Raw genomic sequence first — 18595 nt, forward strand, 5'->3', positions numbered from 1 at the left:
ATCTGGGAGCCGGAGAAGGCAATGGCACCCCACTCCAGTACTCTTGCCCGGAAAATCCCATGGACGGAGGAGCCTGATAGGCTACAGTCCATGGGGTCGCTAAGAGTCGGATACGACTGAGCAGCTTCACTTTCACTTTTCCCTTTCATGCACTGGAGAAGGAAATGGCAACCCACTCCAGTATTCTTGCCTGGAGAATCCCAGGGACGGTGGAGCCTGGTGGGCTGCCATCTATGGGGTCGCACAGAGTCGGACACGACTGAAGCGACTTAGCAGCAGCAGCAGCAGCAGCAGTAGCAGCATCTGGGAGCATCCCTGGTGACTCAAGAGGTAAAGAGCACACCTGCAATGCAGGAGATGCAGGAGACGTGGGTTTGATCCCTGGGTCTTGAAGATCTCCTGGAGAAGGAAATGCAACCCACTCCTATATTTTTGCCTAGCAAATCCCATGGACAGAGGAGCCTGGCAGGCTACAGTCCATGAGCTGGCAAAGAGTCAAACATGACTAAGCACATCACAGCAACAGTATTTTATTATAGTTAAAAAATAAAGTGAACTCAAGTAACATTTTTATGTGAACCAGATCCCACTCTGACATCACCCCCAAGGTTTTCAAAGCTAACTATTCCTAGTGTCAGTTATCAGTTTTACAAGGTAGAATACACTCTAATATTTTCATTTTGTTTTGTTTAGAGGGAAACTAGACTATTTCCTCAAATCCTTTTCTTCCTCCTGTTGAAATATAAATCTGGTGGAGAAGCTTTGACAGTGAAAGGTACAGCTGTGGGGCTCTTTTCCCTTTTGTTATAATTGACCTCTTTCCCAGCACATTAGAGTCAGCCTCAGACTTAAATTGCAAGGTGTTATGAATACATGTGAGTCACTTCAGGCTTGGCTGGTAGAGTTCTTCTTTCCCAGCGTCTCAGCACATAGCACCTCCTAAAAAGCCAAGAGAGACAAATTTCTCATTTATGGAGCACAGCATGTCAGCCCCTTCCATATGCTCAAGATTTGTGGCTTGTGTCACAGGCAGCCCATTCTCATCCTTCAAGTCCTAACAGTTCAAGAGCCTCAAATCCCTTTGAATCCAGATTAAATGGGTTCTGGAAAACATGCCACCACGTGTGGGAGTGTAATGTTCTCTTGAAGTATGGTGCATCCTGAGCCCTCCTAGACTACCCTTTGCCTAGCTTTCTAAATGGTTCAGTACCAATCTTTGGTCTATTTATCATCGAAACATGATGTGTGTGGATGACTATGTATATATGCATATTTATGTATAATTCAGCATGCATATTTGTATCATTTTACTCTCTTGGCAAGCATACTTCAAGACTCGGCTTTCTCAGCCAAAATGAGTTTCACAATTTAAATATAATGCCACGTCACTTTCTTGCCAAGTACGGGGGACACATTGAGATGTTTTCTCCCCACTGAGCTCAGCCTGCAAGTATTATTGGACATTCCCACTGCAGTGTGATCCTAAAGGAAGAAACACCTAATCTCTGGAACCATTCTTGATCGGGTGTCAGGAGACAAGAAGTCCTCTTAGTCTCCTTTCTATTGGGATCAGCATTTCAAGAAAGTATCCCCAATATCCTAGCTTACCTTGCTATTTTTTTTCTTTTACATAAAGAGTAAACATTTTAGATAAACATTTTAAGCTCTTCTCAGTTTGGTGGTAACTTAAATGGGCTCTTGTTTAAGCTAACATTTTAAAAATAATTGTTAAATGTGCTTATTAAAAGCATCTTCTAACCTCACAGTTCAGTGAACAAATTTGTTCTGGATATTATTTTTTTCTATAGAACCAACATCCCTTCTTCACTTAGGAATAAAACTACCATATGACCCAGCAATCCCACTGCTGGGCGTATACCCTGAGAAAAACAGAATTCAAAAAGACACATGTACCCCATTGTTCACTCTAGCACTATTTATAACAACCAGGACATGGAAGCCACCCAGATGTTCATTGACAGATAAATAGATAAAGAAGTAGTGGCACATATATGCAATGGAGTATTACTCAGCCATAAAAAAGGATACATTTAAGTCAGTTCTAATGAAGTGGATGAAACTAGAGCCTGTTATACAGAGTGAAGTAATTCATAAGGAGAAAAACAAATATCATATATTAATGCATATAAATGGAATCTAGAAAAATCGTACTGATGAACCCATTTGCAGGGCAGGAATAGAGGTGCAGGCATAGTGAATAAGTTTGTGGACACAGTGGGGTAAGGAGGGGGTGTGATGAATTGAGAGAGTAGCATTGAAACACGTATATATTACCATGTATAAAACAACTAGTGGGAAGTTGCTGTATATCACAAGGAGCTCAACCTGGTGCTTTGTGACAACCTAGGGGTATGGGATGGGGAGTAGGGAGTGGGAGGGAGGTTTGAAGGGGAGGGGATTATATCTATACTTATGGCTGATTCACATTGTTGTACAGCAGAAAGCAACACATTGTAAAGCAGTTATCCTCCAATTAAAAATTAATTTAAAAAAAGAACTCATCTTCCTTCCATCTTCCCACTACTTGGAGAAACTTTCTTTTGATCAATATTGCTGTTTCTGATGTCATATTAGTAGGGAAGACAATTTTTCATTATTATTGATTTTAAAAATGTTCTTGGAATTCCTTATATACTCATTCTTCCATGTAAAATTTAGTACACATTTTATAATTTGTATTTCCCCATGAAGTGTTAGTCATTCAGTTGTGTCCGACTCTTTTCGACCCCCTGGACTGCAGCCTGTCAGGGTCTTCTATCCATGGAATTCTCTAGGCAAGAATACTGTAGTGGGTTGCCATTCCCCATATTCCACCTAAAATGAAATTTTTGACTGACACATATTTCTATCGTTTAAATAATTGAGGGAAAATTGAAATATCCCCATCTTGATTATTTCCATTTTTACCTTGGTGAGGATCTCTACTGGGGCTTCCCTGATGGCTCAGATGGTAAATGCAGAAGACCTGGGCTTAATCCCTGGGTGGGGAAGATTCCCTGGAAAAGAAAATGGCAACCCACTCCAGTACTATTGCTTGGAAAATCCCATGGATGGAGGAGCCTGGTAGGCTACAGTCCATGGGATTGCAAAGAGTCATTCACTTTACACAGGTACAATCATATCATCTGTGTATGGATAATAATTAAAATGATTAAGCTCTTATTTTCAGTATTTCCCTTATGTTCTCAGTCATTATTATTTGCCAAGATGCCTCTCAGACCTTCCTAGTCTGAGCATACCCTATGCATTCTGTAAGAACCAGCTCAAACACTTTCTCTAGAATGAAGAACTGTCCACTAACATCAATAAGTAATATCCTCTTTATAGAAATATCGATATCATATTACCTCTCTTAGAGTTTATAGCATTTTTCTTTTGTGTGTTGTGCTTTTATATTTAACTTCTTTTATGTACTAGAAGACAAGAGTTCATGCCCTTGTTGTCAATATAGTCCCTAAAAATTTTTATAATGAATATACATTTCATTTGGTGTTCAGAATTTTCTCTTCAACAAAATGAAGATAATAGTAGTACTGACCTGTAAAGTTGTGTTAATAATATTATCATGACATAAGTAAATTAATAACCTAAAATTATTATTATTAAATATGCATAGCATAATTTTCCTTTATAAAAGTATGTCATTATTTCTTCTACATTTTAAAATAATATCCCCCACCAACTATGTCTTGTATGGAAGAGATCTTTGGCATTGAAGAGTCATTCCAGAACCATTTAGGATTGTATTGGCATTGTACATTTCTCCAGCTTGTTAGTTTTTTCGTAGGGCAGGCTGTCTATTTTACTAAAAAAGTAAAATTGTGCCCTTGAATTTCCTCAAAAGGTTTGACTGGGTGCCATGCACAGGTAGTGATTTATCTACTTCAAGTTTGCCTGCTCATCTACTTGGTCTTCTGTGCTCTTAGCATGATTAGATCAGTACCTCCTACCTGCCCAGTTCAAAAGCATTTTTAACTTAAATTTCACTAAAGACTTTACAGTGTAGACTGTGTGTGTGTGTATGTGTTAGTTGCTCAGTCGTGTCCAACTCTTTGCGATCCCATGGACCATAGCCTGCCAAGTTCCTCTGTCCGTGGGATTTCCCAGGCAAGAATACTGGAGTGGCTTGCCATTCCCTTCTCCAGGGGATCTTCCCAACCCAGGGATCAAACCTATGTCTCCCGCATTGCAGGCAGATTCTTTACCATGTGAGCCACCAGGGAAGTCTACATTATTTGGTTTCACACTATAGCCTTTTTATCTTAATGCATCTTTTATTTAAGGATCACTGAATGGCAACACTGATTCTCTAGAAGATATATTGCTAATTTTGAAATATCTGCAAAATTACTATTAGATAACCTTACTTGTCATTTTTCATATCTAATTTGAACTCACTAACTCACAATTTGTGTTTCATTATTCATCTCACCTTGACCACCTTTCCTCTTTGTTATATTTATCACTTGACATAACCATTTGGTAGCTTTGTGAAACTTTCAAGCTTTTTGTGACCTGTATCATATGGTCCCCTTCCCCAGGGTTTCCAAAAAGGTTTTCATACATTCTTTAGGTCTCCTATTTTTCCTTTGCTTTTTTTTTTTTTTTTTACAAATTGTATTCTTCTGATTAATTCTCTTATTTAGTTATAGTGTTTTCCATTCTCACATTCCAAGAATTAGAGTGACTTCATTACTTGCTAGTCACATGTTATTTCCAGCATAAATTGGGTCTTTTTAGTTGTATCTATTTTATGTAATGATCTTAGCTGAAAGGAGCTCTAAAATGAAAACAGAAGGCAATAATGAAAATGATTCATTAATTAAGCAGATACGCCATAGGTAGACAGTATGGTAGACAGTTAATAGACATTATCTAGAAACTCGATAGCAATTCTGCACAATACATAAAATCACAGGGGCTGATCTGTGGAGTGCTGAGTAGGTACAGACACTATTCTACACGCTTTACCTGAATTGGGCTTCCCTGTTGACTCAGACAGTAAAGAATCTACCTGCAATGTGGAAGACTCAGGTTTGATCCCTGGGTCAGGAAGATCCCCTGGAGGAGGGCGTGGCAACCCACTCCAGTATTTTTGCTTGGAGAATTCCATGAATGGAGGCTACAATCCACGAGCTCTCAAAGAGTCGGACAGGACTGAGTGACTATCACAACAACAGCAGTCACAAGTTGAGGGGAAATGGTGTCTCTCTCTCTCTGTTTTTCTTTTTTTTTTGGATTTCTGGTTTTTCTTATTTTTTAAATTCATTTATTTTTAATTGAAGAATAATTGGTTTCTGCCATACATCAACATGAATCAGCCATGTACACATATGTCTCCTCCCTCTTGAACCACCTCCCACCCCCCACTCCCCACCCCTGTCTAGATTGTCACAGAGCCCTAGTTTGGATCTCTTTTAATTTTTTGTTTTCTCTTACCTTCATCAGGGTCGTGAGTATAGTTGGTAGGTTATGTGGTAGCTTTATGTCCTGTACTGGGTCACCCAGATGAAGGGGCAAATATATCCGCAATCTAGTCTGTTTTCTGCTTTCCAAGATAACCTGGACTGTATCCACTCAGAGTCAAAGGTAACTTTGGTAATTTACAGAAAGTCATTGTTTGTGCTAAATATTTCCTCTCATCTGGAGACTATTTTTTGAAAAAGATAAAAGAAAGAAATGTAGAAAAATGGATAAAATAAGAAAAAAAAAAGGAGGAAGAAGGGAAAGAAGTAAAACAAGAAAAGGGAAAAGATAAATGAACTACTCTTAAGAAAATTAATTCTATTCCTATTTTTGCTCTTTATACAAGTAAATAACAAATATTGGTCTTAGAGATGCATGGCAATGAAAGGAATTGCAAATTTCCCTCAATTCTTTGAACTCTTTCTGAGTTGCATGCCAGTGATTTTATAATAACTTGATACATCAAAAGTTATTTTTATAATTTATTTTTCTTGGAGGATAATTGCTTTACAGAATTTTGTTGTTTTCTGTCAAACCTCAACATGAATCAGCCATAGGTATACATATATCTCCTCCCTTTTGAACCTCCCACCCATCTCCCTCCCCATCCCACCCCTCTAGGTTGATACAGAGCCCCTGTTTGAGTTTCCTGAGCCATATGGCAATTTCCCGTTGGCTATCTATTTTACATATGATAATATAAGTTTCCATGTTACTCTTTCCATACATCTCACCCTCTCCTGCCCTCTCCCCATGTCCATAAGTCTATTCTCTATGTCTGGTTCTCCATTGCTGCCCTGTAAATAAATTCTTCAGAGCCATTTATCTGTATTCCGTATATGTGCATTAGAATACGATATTTATCTTTCTCTTTCTGACTCACTTCACTCTGTATAATAGGTTCTAGGTTCATCTACCTCATCAAAACTGACTCAAATGTGTTCTGTTTTATGGCTGAGTAGTATTCCATTGTGTATATGTACCACAGCTTCTTTATCCATTCATCTGTCCATGGACATCTAGGTTGCTTCCATTTTCTAGCTATTGTAAATAGTGCTGCAATGAGCAATAGGATACATGTGTCTTTTTCAACCTTGGTTTCCTCAGGGTATATGCCTAGGAGTGGGATTAGTGGGTCATATGGTGGTTTTATTCCTAGTTTTTTTAAGGAATCTTTATACCGCCTTCTATAGCGGCTGTATCAATTAACATTCCCACCAGCAGTGCAAGAATGTTCCCTTTTCTCCACACCCTCTCCAGCATTTACTGTTTGTAAACTTTTTGATGATGGCCATTCTGACCAGTGTGAGGTGATATTTCATTGTGGTTTTGATTTGCATTTCTCTGATAATGAACGATGTTGGGCATCTTTTCATGTGTTAGCTGTCTGTATGTCTTCTTTGGAGAAATGTCTGTTTAGGTCTTTTTCCCACTTTTTGATTGGGTTGTTTGTTTTCCTAGTATTGGATTGTATGAAATGCTTGTATATTTTGGAAATTAATCCTTTGTCAGTTGTTTCATTTGCTATTATTTTCTCCCATTCCAAGGGTTGTCTTTTCACCTTATAGCTTCCTTTGCTGTGCAAAAGCTTTTAAGTTTAATCAGGTCCCACTTGTTTACTTTTGTTTTTATTTCTGTTACTCTAGGTGGTGGGTCATAGAGGATTTTGCTTTGATTTATGTTATCGAGTGTTCTGTTTATGTTTTCCTCTAAGAGTTTTATAGTTTCTGATCTTACATTTAGGTCTTTAATCCATTTTGAGTTTATCTTTTGTGTATGCTGTTAGGAAATGTTCTAATTTCATTATCTTACATGCAGCTGTCCAGTTTTCCCAGCACCATTTATTAAAGAGGCTGTCTTTGCCCCATTGTATATTCTTGCCTCCTTTGTCAAAAATAAGGTACCCATAGGTGCATGGCCTTATTTCTGGACTTTCTATCTTGTCCCATTGGTCTATATTTCTGTTTTTGTGCCAGTACCATACTGTCCTGATGACTGTAGCTTTGTAGTGTAATCTGAAGTCAGGAAGGTTGATTCCTCCAGCTCCATTCTTCTTTCTTAAGACTGCTTTGGCTATTCAGGGTCTTTTGTGTTTCCATATGAATTGTGAAATCTTTTGTTTTAGTTCTGTGAAAAAATGCCATTGGTAATTTGATAGGGATCAGTGAACTACTATTGAATATTACTTTTGCAAAATAATTATTTGGGGATGGTTAATAACATTGACAGAGGAGCCTGGTGGGCTACAGTCCATGGGGTTGCAAAGAGTCGGTATGACTGAGTGACAAACACAAAAAATGAATATAATATATTGTATTTTCTTTGTGAGGTCTAGTATAATAGAAATGATAATTAAAAAGCTGAGAATATTCCCACAAGTAGATATTTGTATTATTTATAACGTGTGTCTCTACAACTTCGAAAGTTTTCTTAGTACACAAATATTGAAGTAATTACTTTTTCTTTATCACTTCTCTTTAGGGATCATGTTCCAATATGATTTATTTAATTTGAAAATACTGTTTAAAATACATTTTGGTAAATATTTCAATTTTAAGGAAAATTGATTTTCTAATTAAGTACCCTATAATGTTTAAAATATCTGCTGAAGTATATGTATAGATACATTTGATATTTTTACAGAAGCCTGCAATATTTAAATAGCTTAATATAGATATATTGATGGTAATAAAACCATGAGAGTTGATTTCATCATTTGTTCATTAGTAACCACTTTAAATATACATCAAAACACTATTAAATCATTGATGAGGTTTTTCATTAAAGAGACTGATGATAAAGATAATATCTTTAAAAGCTTAATGTAAATATATATCAGTGGATGTACTTAGTTTAATTTATTTTTATCAGTGATTTTTACTGACATATAACATATACAGAAGAGTTTATTCAGCATAAGTTCAGTGAAGTTTTACAATGTGAACATACCATGCAATTACCAACCAGATTAAAAGCTAGACCATTACCATTACTACCTAACCTGTTTAAACCAAAGGGAAACATTACCCTGATATCTGATGTTACTGTCTATAGATTAGTTCTATCCATTTATAAATTTTGCTCTTATTTATATTAAATAGTATTTTTGTAAGAATCACTTATGTTGTGTTAAGTATCTTTCCTTTCATTCTCGTACTTTACAAGAGTCGGTATGAAGATACAATTTATTTACCTATCTTACTATTGATGGACTTCTAGTTGTTTTCCAGGTTTTACTATTACAAATGGTGCAGCCAAGAACAAACTTGTGTGTGCCATTTGGGCATATACATGTACATATCTATTGTATATTTTCGTTGAGTGCAATTACTGAGTCACAGGCTATTTCTATATTCAGTTTTTCTTCCCTGCTCTCTTGCTCCCTTTCTTTATTCCCTCCCCCACCCCTTCTGCTTTCCACTTTCTTCTCTCTCTCTCTGTTTCTTTCAGAATTCTTTTCTGGTAACTCTAGCTCCTGATTTATTAAAAAATATATATTAAAATAGACAAGTACTATTAGCATTTCCCATGTAATGCTAAGATATTAGAACATGTTAACTCTGCCTCATTTCCAATTTTTGCTATCATGCTTTATTTTTCTACACATATTTTAAAAGCTATATTGCTATTGTTCATATGGTAACTATTCATTTGGATTCACCCACATATTGACATTTCTCTGTCTCTTCAATTTTGTTATCTTATATAGGAAATATTTATCATAAATGGAAGCATTTTTATTCTGATTGAGTAACACCTTTTAGCATCACTTTTACTGTTTGCATGCTGGAAAAATGTACTCCTTTTCACAAATATCTTTATTTTCTTGCAGATGCTCAGTCACTAAGTTGCATCTGACTCTTTGCAATCCCATGGACTGTAGCCCACCAGGCTCTTCTGTCCATGGGATTTCTCAGGCAAGAATAATGGAGTGGGTTGTCATTTCCTTCTTTAGGGGTTTTTCTTGACCCAGGGATCATACCACCATCTCCTGCATTGGTAAGCAGATTCTTTAGCACTGAGCCACCTGGGAAACTCATCTTTATTTTACTTGTAGTTTGTTATTTTAAATTATTTTTTTACTAATCTGGTGGTATATACACATGGTACTGATGTAAGAACTTCATAGGATTTATAGTGAAAAGTAAACCTTGCTACACAACTTCAAGTCAGTTAGCTGCCTTCACCAGATGCTACCATTGTTACCAGTTTCTTGTGAAATTTGAAAGTATTCTATGCATCAATGAATATATTGCAATATCTATCCAGTCTTCCAATTATCTATTTTATATTCTTTATACCTATTTTCATCATCTATATACAAATGGTAGAATGCTATGCACATTGCTTTTTAATCATTTTTATTTTAAATCAATTCTATTGTGATAATTTACATACAAGTGAAAGTGTGAAAGTGAAAGTTGCTCAGTCATGTCCAACTCTTTGCAACTCCATGGACTGTAGTCTGCCAGGCTCCTCTGTCCGTGAAATTCTCCAGGCAAGAATACAGGAGTGGGTAGCTGTCCCCTTCTCCAGGGGATCCTCCCAACCCAGGGACTGAACCCAGGTCTCCTGCTTTGCAGGCAGATTCTTTTACCATCTGAGCCACCAGCCTTCCCTGGTGGCTCGGAGAGTAAAGAATTTACACAAAATGGCATGTAAACTTTTAAACTCTAGGTTGATACACTTTAAGAAAGATATTCACTTTGTATTTGTTGTTGTTTAGTTGTTTAGTCTCTCAGTCGTGTCCGACTCTTATGCGACCCCACAGACTGGAACACACCAGGCTCCTCTGTCCATGGAGTTTCCCAGGCAAGAATACTGGAATGGGTTGCCATTTCCTCCTCCAGGGGATCTTCCCGACCCAGGGATCGAACCGAGTCTCCTGCATTGGCAAGCAAATTTTTTACCACTGAGCCACCAGGGAAGCCTTCACTTTGTATAATCAGCATCATAATCAAGATAAAGAATATTTCCATCATCTACAAAATTACTCTTGTTCCCTCTCTAAAATAGTCCAACCTACCTACCCACCCCTGGCTCCCAGTAGCTGTGAGATATTTTTATCACTAAAAAATAGATATATATTTTCTATTGTTGTTGTTGTTCAGTTGCCAAGTCATGTCTGACTCTTTGAAATCCATGGACTGCAGCACACCAGTCTTCCCTGTCCTTCACCATCTCCCAAAGATTGCTCAAACTCATGTCCATTGAGTCAGTGATGCCATCCAACCATCTCATCCTCTGCTGTCCCCTTCTCCTCCTGCCTTCAGTCTTTCCCAGCAGTAGTGTTTTACCAGTGAGTTGACCCTTCACATAAGTTGGCCAAAGTATTGAAGCTTCTGCTTTAGCATTAGTCATTCCAATGAATATTTAGGACTGATTTCCTTTAGGATTGACTGGTGTGATCTCTTGCAGTCCAAGGGACTCTCAAGAGTCTTCTCCAACACCACATTTCAAAAGCATCAGTTATTCAGCACCTAATCTTCTTTAAGGTCCAACTTTCATCTTGGTCACTGATTACTGGGAAAACAATAGCTTTGACTATATGTATCTTTATCGTCAAAGTAATGTCTCTGCTTTTTAATATGATGTCTAGGTTTGTCATAGCTTTTCTTCCAAGGAGTAAGCAACTTTTAATTTCATGACTGCAGTCACAGTCTGCAGTTCTCTTGGAGCCCAAGAAAATAAAGTCTGTCAGTGTTTCCATTGTTTCTCCAGCTATTTGCCATGAAGTGATGGGACTAGATTCCATGATCTTAGTTTTCTTAATGTTGAGTTTTAAGCCAGCTTTTAAAGTCTTCTCTTTCACCCTCATCAAGAAGCTCTTTAGTTCCTCTTCACTTTCTGCCATAAGGTTGGTGTCATCTGCATATCTGAGGTTGTTATTTCTCCCAGCATACTTGATTATAGCTTGTTCTTCATCTAGCCTGGTATTTCACATAATATACTCTGCATATGTTAAATAAGCAGGGTGACAATATACAGTCTTGATGTACTTCTTTCCCAATTTTGAACCAGACCTTTGTTCCATGTCCAGTTCTAACTGTTGCTTCCTGACCTACATACAGGTTTCTCAGGAGGCAGGTAAGGTGCTCTGGTATTCCTGTCTCTTGAAGACTTTTCCACAGTGTCTTGTGATCCACATAGTCAAAGAGTTTAGCGTAGTCAATTAAGTGGAAGTAGATGTTTTTCTGGAATACTCTTGCTTTTTTTATGATCCAATGGATATTAGTGATTTGATCTCTGGTTCCTCTGCCTTTTTCTAAATCCAACTTGAACATCTGGGTGCTCTCAGTTCATGTACTGTCAAAGCCCAGCTTGGAGGATTTTGAGTATTACCTTGCTAGCATGTGAAATGAGTGCAATTTTGTAGTCGTCTGTACATTCTTTGGCATTGCCCTTATTTGGGATTGGAATGAAAACTGACCTTTGCCAGTCCTGTGACCACTGCTGAGTTTTCCAAATTTGCTGGCATATTGAGTGTAGCACTTTCACAGCATCCTCTTTTGGATTTAAAATAGCTCAGTTAGAATTCCATCAACTCCACTAGCTTTGTTCATAGTGCTGCTTCCTAAGGCCCACTTGACTTCACATTCCAGGATGTCTGATTCTAGGTGAGTGATCACACCATTGTGGTTATCTGGGTCATTAAGATCTCTTTTGTACCGTTCTTTTGTGTATTCTTGCCACCCGTTCTTAATATCTTCTGCTTCTATTAGGTACATACCATTTCTGTCCTTTTTTGTGCCTATCTTTGCATGAAATGTTCCCTTGATATCTCTGTGAATTTTTTGAAGCTATCTCTAGTCTTTTCCATTCTGATTGTTTTCCTCTATTCTTTGCATTGTTCACTTAAGAAGGCTTTCTCATCTCTTCTTTCTCTTCTTTGGGACTCTGCATTCAGATAGGTATATCTTTTTTTTTTCCTCCTTTGCCTTTCACTTCTCTTTTCTCAGCTATTTGTAAGGCCTCTACAAACAAGCCTTTTGCCTTTTTGCATTTTTTCCCTCGGGGATGGTTTTGATTACCACCTCCTGTACCATGTTTCAAACCTCTGTCCATAGTTCTTCAGGCACTCCATCAGATCCAATCCCTTGAATCTGTTTGTCACTTCCACTGTAAAATCATAAGGGATTTGACTTAGGTAGTATCTGAATATCCTAGTGGATTTCTCTACTTTCTTCAATTTAAGTCTGAATTTTGCAATAAAGAGTTCATGATTTGAGCCACAGTCATCTCCTCGTCTTGTTGTTGCTGACTGTATAGTTCAGCTGCAAAGAATATAATTAATCTGATTTTTATATTAACCATCTGGTGATGTCCATGTGTAGAGTTGTCTCCTGTGTTCTTGGAGGAGGGTGTTTGCTGTGACCAGTGTGTTCTCTTGGAAAAATTCTATTAGCCTTTGCCCTTCTTCATTTTGTACTTCAAGGCCAAAGGAGTTGGGGGAAGGATAAATTAGGAGTTTGGGATTAGCAGATACAAACTACTATATATAAAATAAATAACAAAGTCCTATTGTATAGCACAGGGGACTATATTCAATATCCTTTAATAAACACAATGCAAAAGGGTATGAAAAAGAACATATATGTATACACACATAATACATATAAATATGTGCATGTTTGTATATATGTATATACACATACATATATGTGTATATATACAGATATATATACATATACATACATATGTATATATGTGTGTTAACTACATATTTATATATATATATACATATATATATACACACATTATATATATAAGATGTGTACATGTTTGTATATATATATGTGTGTGTGTGTATGTCAATTACATATGTGTGTATATATATGTGTGTGTGTGTGTATATATATTCAATTATATATATGTGTATGTGTATATATATATATATAGAATCACTTTGCTGTACACCAGAAACTAATGCAACACTGTAAGTCAACTTTGTTTCAATAAAAAAATATAATTGTATTCAGAGTTTCATGTTTTTTGTTAGAAGTTTTAATACCTTATAAACTTTTATCATAGGCTAAAATAAAGTATAGTTATTCAATGTACTTAAAGCCAGAGTCTGATGAGCTCACCACCAAAATGAAAGATGTGGATGTCAAAAGAATAACAATAGTAAACCTAAAAGTATTTTTAAATGACTAATAATGGCTGATGTAGTTTATCTAAAAAGTAATGAAAGCTCAAGAAAATTGAGATTTGTAATTTTCTATTTTACAAATCCCTCTTTTCTGCTCCACTCCCCCACATCCCAAGCTCAGTCATTCTTATGGTTTCTACAGAACGAACACCTGGTGAAGGGAACACTGGAATGAATGAAGAAGGAAATGTCTCTACCTACTGATTTGGGATAAATACCTTTTTACATCATCTTGACAGCCTTCAGGTCCTCTTATCTTTCATCTCAAGTGTTAAAATAAAGATGAAGTTCATTATCATTTATAAATAACATATGTTCCTGACAAAAAAAAATAAGAGAAATGAATAAAAGCTTAAAATTTTAAGATACTGTGGAATCAGCCCATCACAGTTTTATGCTCTGTTTCAAACACCCTCATCCAGCAATTCCTTTAAAACTTAAAAATGTGTAAAAGAAATTACTCATATGACTGGCTTTTTATGCAGTCATTGAATGTATTCAAGGCCATATTATCCCTTCATTAGAGGTTGAGTGTTCAGTTCTATTTAGAAGGAAGAAAACAACAGAATACAATCACAATCAAAGGGCCCAATCAGCATAAATTTAACTTAAAGTGTAGTTTGCCTTTTTATAACATGAGGTCAGGCAGCAGGTAAGTTTCCATATTATAATTAAGAATAATAAGGATTTTCTGATCCTAAATTCTGCTTTTCTTTGATCATCTCTAAGTTAGCATGCAAGTAGAAGGATCACACACTAAAGGCGTTGATGTCTCTATTGACTTGCTAATCAATTGTTTGTTTTACAAATCCATTATTTTTCCAAAACTGACCTAATTTTCAGTCTTGATTTAAATGAGAAACAAATTAGAGGGTTTGTTTTCTTCTTCACTCCTCTATATTACATTGGTTTAGAGGTGAACAAAAATATACAGAGAATCAGTATGCCTTTGAGTGAGATTTCCTTGCCAGATTTAAGCATTTGTCAAAACAAAATCTGTTGAAAATGTATCAAACTTGTCTATTATTCTTACTTTAAACTGTGGGGTGTAAGGGCTTAATAGATACAAATAAAATCATCATGGCTAATATTTACTCAGTGCTTATTATTTTCACTGTATTCATGTTCTTGGGTACCTTATCTCCTTTAACTTTTGGGCCAACCTTATGAAGTCAGTATTGTAAAAACTGGCCTAGAGAGGTTAAAGAAGTTGCCTAAAGTTATGCAGCTTTGAAATGGGTAAATCAGAGTTCATCTTCACATAATTTCTCTCCAGAGCTAGCATATATAAGCATCCCATAATTCTACTTCCATTTTTTATTTAAAATTTATTTTTTGCAACATTATTGAAGGAAAAAAGAAATGCATGCACCTTCTAAAATATGTGATTTATGCATTTTACCAGCACTAAGCAACCTTTACAGTTTCTCCTGTTCATTTTTTAATTGCTTAGAATAATGCAAAGTATAATTGAATCATATTCAACTTATATGATTGAATCCATATAAAACAAACCAGTAAACTGGAAACTTGGTTGATTTTTTTCAAAACATTATGTAAAACATTAGAAACTAAAGTATTAGTCTAGTTGAGACAGTAAGATGATCAAGGAAACAATCATCTGCTAATTAGTCCATTTGTTTTGTTTTCTGTAGAAACATGTATGAAATTGACCATGGAACAGGTGAATCAGTTCTACCATAGTATTTGAGCCCATGGTATTTGATCTAATTTGCAATCTCAGAAACTGACCCTTGTCTTGGAGAGAAGAAAAAGTTTTCCCTTACTCCCTTCTAGTTTTTTTTTTTTTTAAACAGATCTACTAATTAAACTGACATAAGACATATACATAAGACAGATTAATAGGAGAAAAAATTAATTTGTACGCATATAGGTACCCGAAGGTATTCAGCTCTCAGATAGATATTTAAGGCTTATCTGCCATCCTGAGATAAGGAAAAGGAGGTAGGGGTCTGGGATTCTAGGGGAGGAAGATAATTTATAGGCAGATGGGAAGAACAAATGTTTAGAAAACACGTTTGCCATGCCATGCAGATAAATTTCTGATGTAAAGTATTGTCTCGGGTATTATCTCTCTTCCTGGTACAGACCCTCTATTTAAATTACTTTAGGAAGTTAAGGGAGAGGTTAGGGAAAAAAAATCTTTCTGAGTCCATTAGGCTGATTACCTTCCGCTAAGATAATCCATATATCAAAGTGGAATATTTTGGGGTCACATATTTGGCTACCCACTCGCCTGTAAAACATAGGATACAAATGATATCAAGAAAATTATATTTGTATTCCAAATAAACTGCCTGATTTTGTAAATAAAACTGCTTCCACAACAACTTCTCTCCTTCTCCCTTTTAAACTTGATATCCAAAGTTTCTAGGTGAACTGTGAATTCCTTTAGATTTCAGTAAGAATGCTTGATCACAAGTACTTGCTTATCTTCATAAAATCTGAAGTTGAAGCAGCAATAATGCTAATCACCTATATTTGCATCTAGATGAGACAGTGTGTAAGGCCAATTTTGAAAAGCAGGAATTTTTTTTTTTTATTGCCTTCTCCAAATTAAGCTTTTACTCTTTGAAACTACCACTGTAGCACTTCATACAATTAATATTTTCTAGTCTTTTAATCCAATAAAATCTAGCTATCTGGTGCCCTCATTTTCTCAAACATTTTATCTTTACTAAATAACAACTAAATAGATGTTCTGAATTGTTAATGCCTTGCTAGATAAGTGTTCACCAATTACCATAGTTAATGCTTTTAAATATTATGGAGTAAACTATCACTTCTAAAGCAGATACTATGTGCCAGCTATTCATATATGTATTTTGCACATAGTATTTAATCCTCACTATAAACCTGTGATAAAGCTATCATCATCCCTATTACAATATTGAAATTTGCCTTCAGAAGGGTTAATTGACTGATCTATGACCACATGGTTACCCAAGCCCCAAGTAACATGAAGAGGATTTATATCATAATGTTTATTTTTTTAAATGGATGCTTTTCCCATGAATCCAGAATCCCTGGAACTCGAAAACATGACTCTGATGTCACAATCATTTAGTCACTCAAAGGCAGTAGATTTAAGAAGCAGATTAGAAGTCCCCAAGTTGACCATCAACATATTTGAGAAAATAGCCCAGTCGAGCTATCTGCCTAGTTTGAATCTTTATTCCCTCTTTATGTTAAGCAGTGAATAGCCGAGATATTTACCCTGGATTTAGAGAATTAGGTAAAATTCTCTGCATCCAGAAGGCCAACTGGTATTGTTAGTGGTTAGGGACTCAGAGGGCTTCAACAGGGGTAGTCACACTACCAGCACATTGTATTAACAACAATTCTGTGGCTCACTCATTTTCTCTGAAAGCAAGTCACAGTAAATAGAAATAGGACCTCAAAAATGGTGAATATGGAATCCCGAATAAAAATATAACATATAACTAAACAATAGGCATTTGAGAAAAATCAGTGATATCAAAGACATCAACAAAACTGAAAATGGAAAACTAACATACAAACCCACAATGTTAATAGAGCAAATGCAAGAATTTTAAAAAAGACATTTAATATTTTCAGAGAGTGGGAATGGATATTACATTTTTGGATATTTACTGAGGGTGTCTGTTTTAAAAGTATTTAAATAAATACCTTGAAAATGGGAAAATATCAAGGAGAAAATATTCAGAATAGGTACTTGGGTAGAGTGGACAGATTTTTTAAAATTTAAAACTGGGAGAAACTTACTGAAAATACAATAAAAGACAAATATTTAAAAATATGAAAGATAATTTAAATGCTGATATGAAAAGGCAATGTAAAATCATATTTACCTAATATAACTTCTAAAAAGAAAAATCAATGAAAAATGGAAGGAACTAATCAGAGACAATAGAATAAAATATCAAAAGCTAATAAAGTTTTAATTATTCACAGAGGAAGTGACTGCAAATTCTCAAGTGGGATATATGAAAAAAGAAGTGCATCGTACATGTTGTGCAGACAACATATTAAACCAAAACTGATGAGAAAATCTTTTGCTTTTTAAAGGAAATTTAACATAATTTACTACAAAATAAGAGTCAGCATCCCAAGAGAATCAAGAGGACCACTGGCTGTTAGATGACTATAAAGTGATAATAAAAAATTCTCTACTCAGTTATAGCAGCATTCAAGAGAGGAGAAATCATTTCAATAATACAAGAACTGAGAATTCTAACCACCCACAGACATATTCTGATATTTCATAAGAATATAAGTTACTATCATAGAGTTAAAATTGAAAAGTCATATACATAATAAAAGAAATAACATCAGAAAAACTGGTTAGTGATATGATTAAATACAAAAAAAATTTCGATTGTAAAATATAATAACCATATGGGGAAAAAATCTGAAATAAAATGGTGGGGAAGGAAATTGTGAAGTCATGTTAGAATACACTATCACTTAATATCAAACATAAGACATGGAAATTCTATCTATTTCTGCATACAGGTAGAACAATTATAATCAGTTAATTGAGAATGATGCACAATAATTTCAAGAAATTAATGTTCTCTAAAGAAAGAAAGAGGAATAACATTAGGAATGGAAAAAAGTATTGTCTGTATTGATTTTTTCCCTTCTAATCTCAATGGAAAAAACAAAGAAAGGTTAAGATTAGCTATAGCTGAACAGTGGCCACTAATTGGCTGCTATACTTACTCATTGTGATTTTATAGATGTCTGAAATATTCCACAGTAACATACAATGTAATGAAAGTATAAACAAGTGAATAAGGGGGAAATGAAAGTGATTTATGAAACTAATAAACAATGATCTGATTTTCTATTTAGAAAACAAAGTTAGAAGACAAAATATTAGTATACACAAAAATACTTCCCAAGTTGACTAAATAGTTGAATTTAGGGCCAAATAAAAAAGCAATTTGA

General features: G+C 35.5%; 1 long non-coding RNA gene across 1 annotated transcript in view; it reads right to left on the bottom strand.

Annotated features, from left to right (window-relative positions):
• Positions 1-514: 514 nt before the first annotated feature.
• Positions 515-18595, bottom strand: part of LOC145511346 (uncharacterized) — a 40946-nt gene continuing 22865 nt past the window's right edge. The window contains exons 3-5 of the long non-coding RNA XR_014057815.1: positions 13858-13957; positions 5461-5671; positions 515-939 (exon numbers count right to left, since the gene is read on the bottom strand). This is a non-coding gene — a long non-coding RNA (uncharacterized LOC145511346). The remainder of the gene's footprint in view (positions 940-5460; positions 5672-13857; positions 13958-18595) is intronic.

Source organism: Giraffa tippelskirchi, chromosome 6, assembly GCF_054371585.1.
Source record: "Giraffa tippelskirchi isolate mGirTip1 chromosome 6, T2T-mGirTip1v1.2.pri, whole genome shotgun sequence".
NCBI classification, from domain to species: domain Eukaryota; kingdom Metazoa; phylum Chordata; class Mammalia; order Artiodactyla; family Giraffidae; genus Giraffa; species Giraffa tippelskirchi.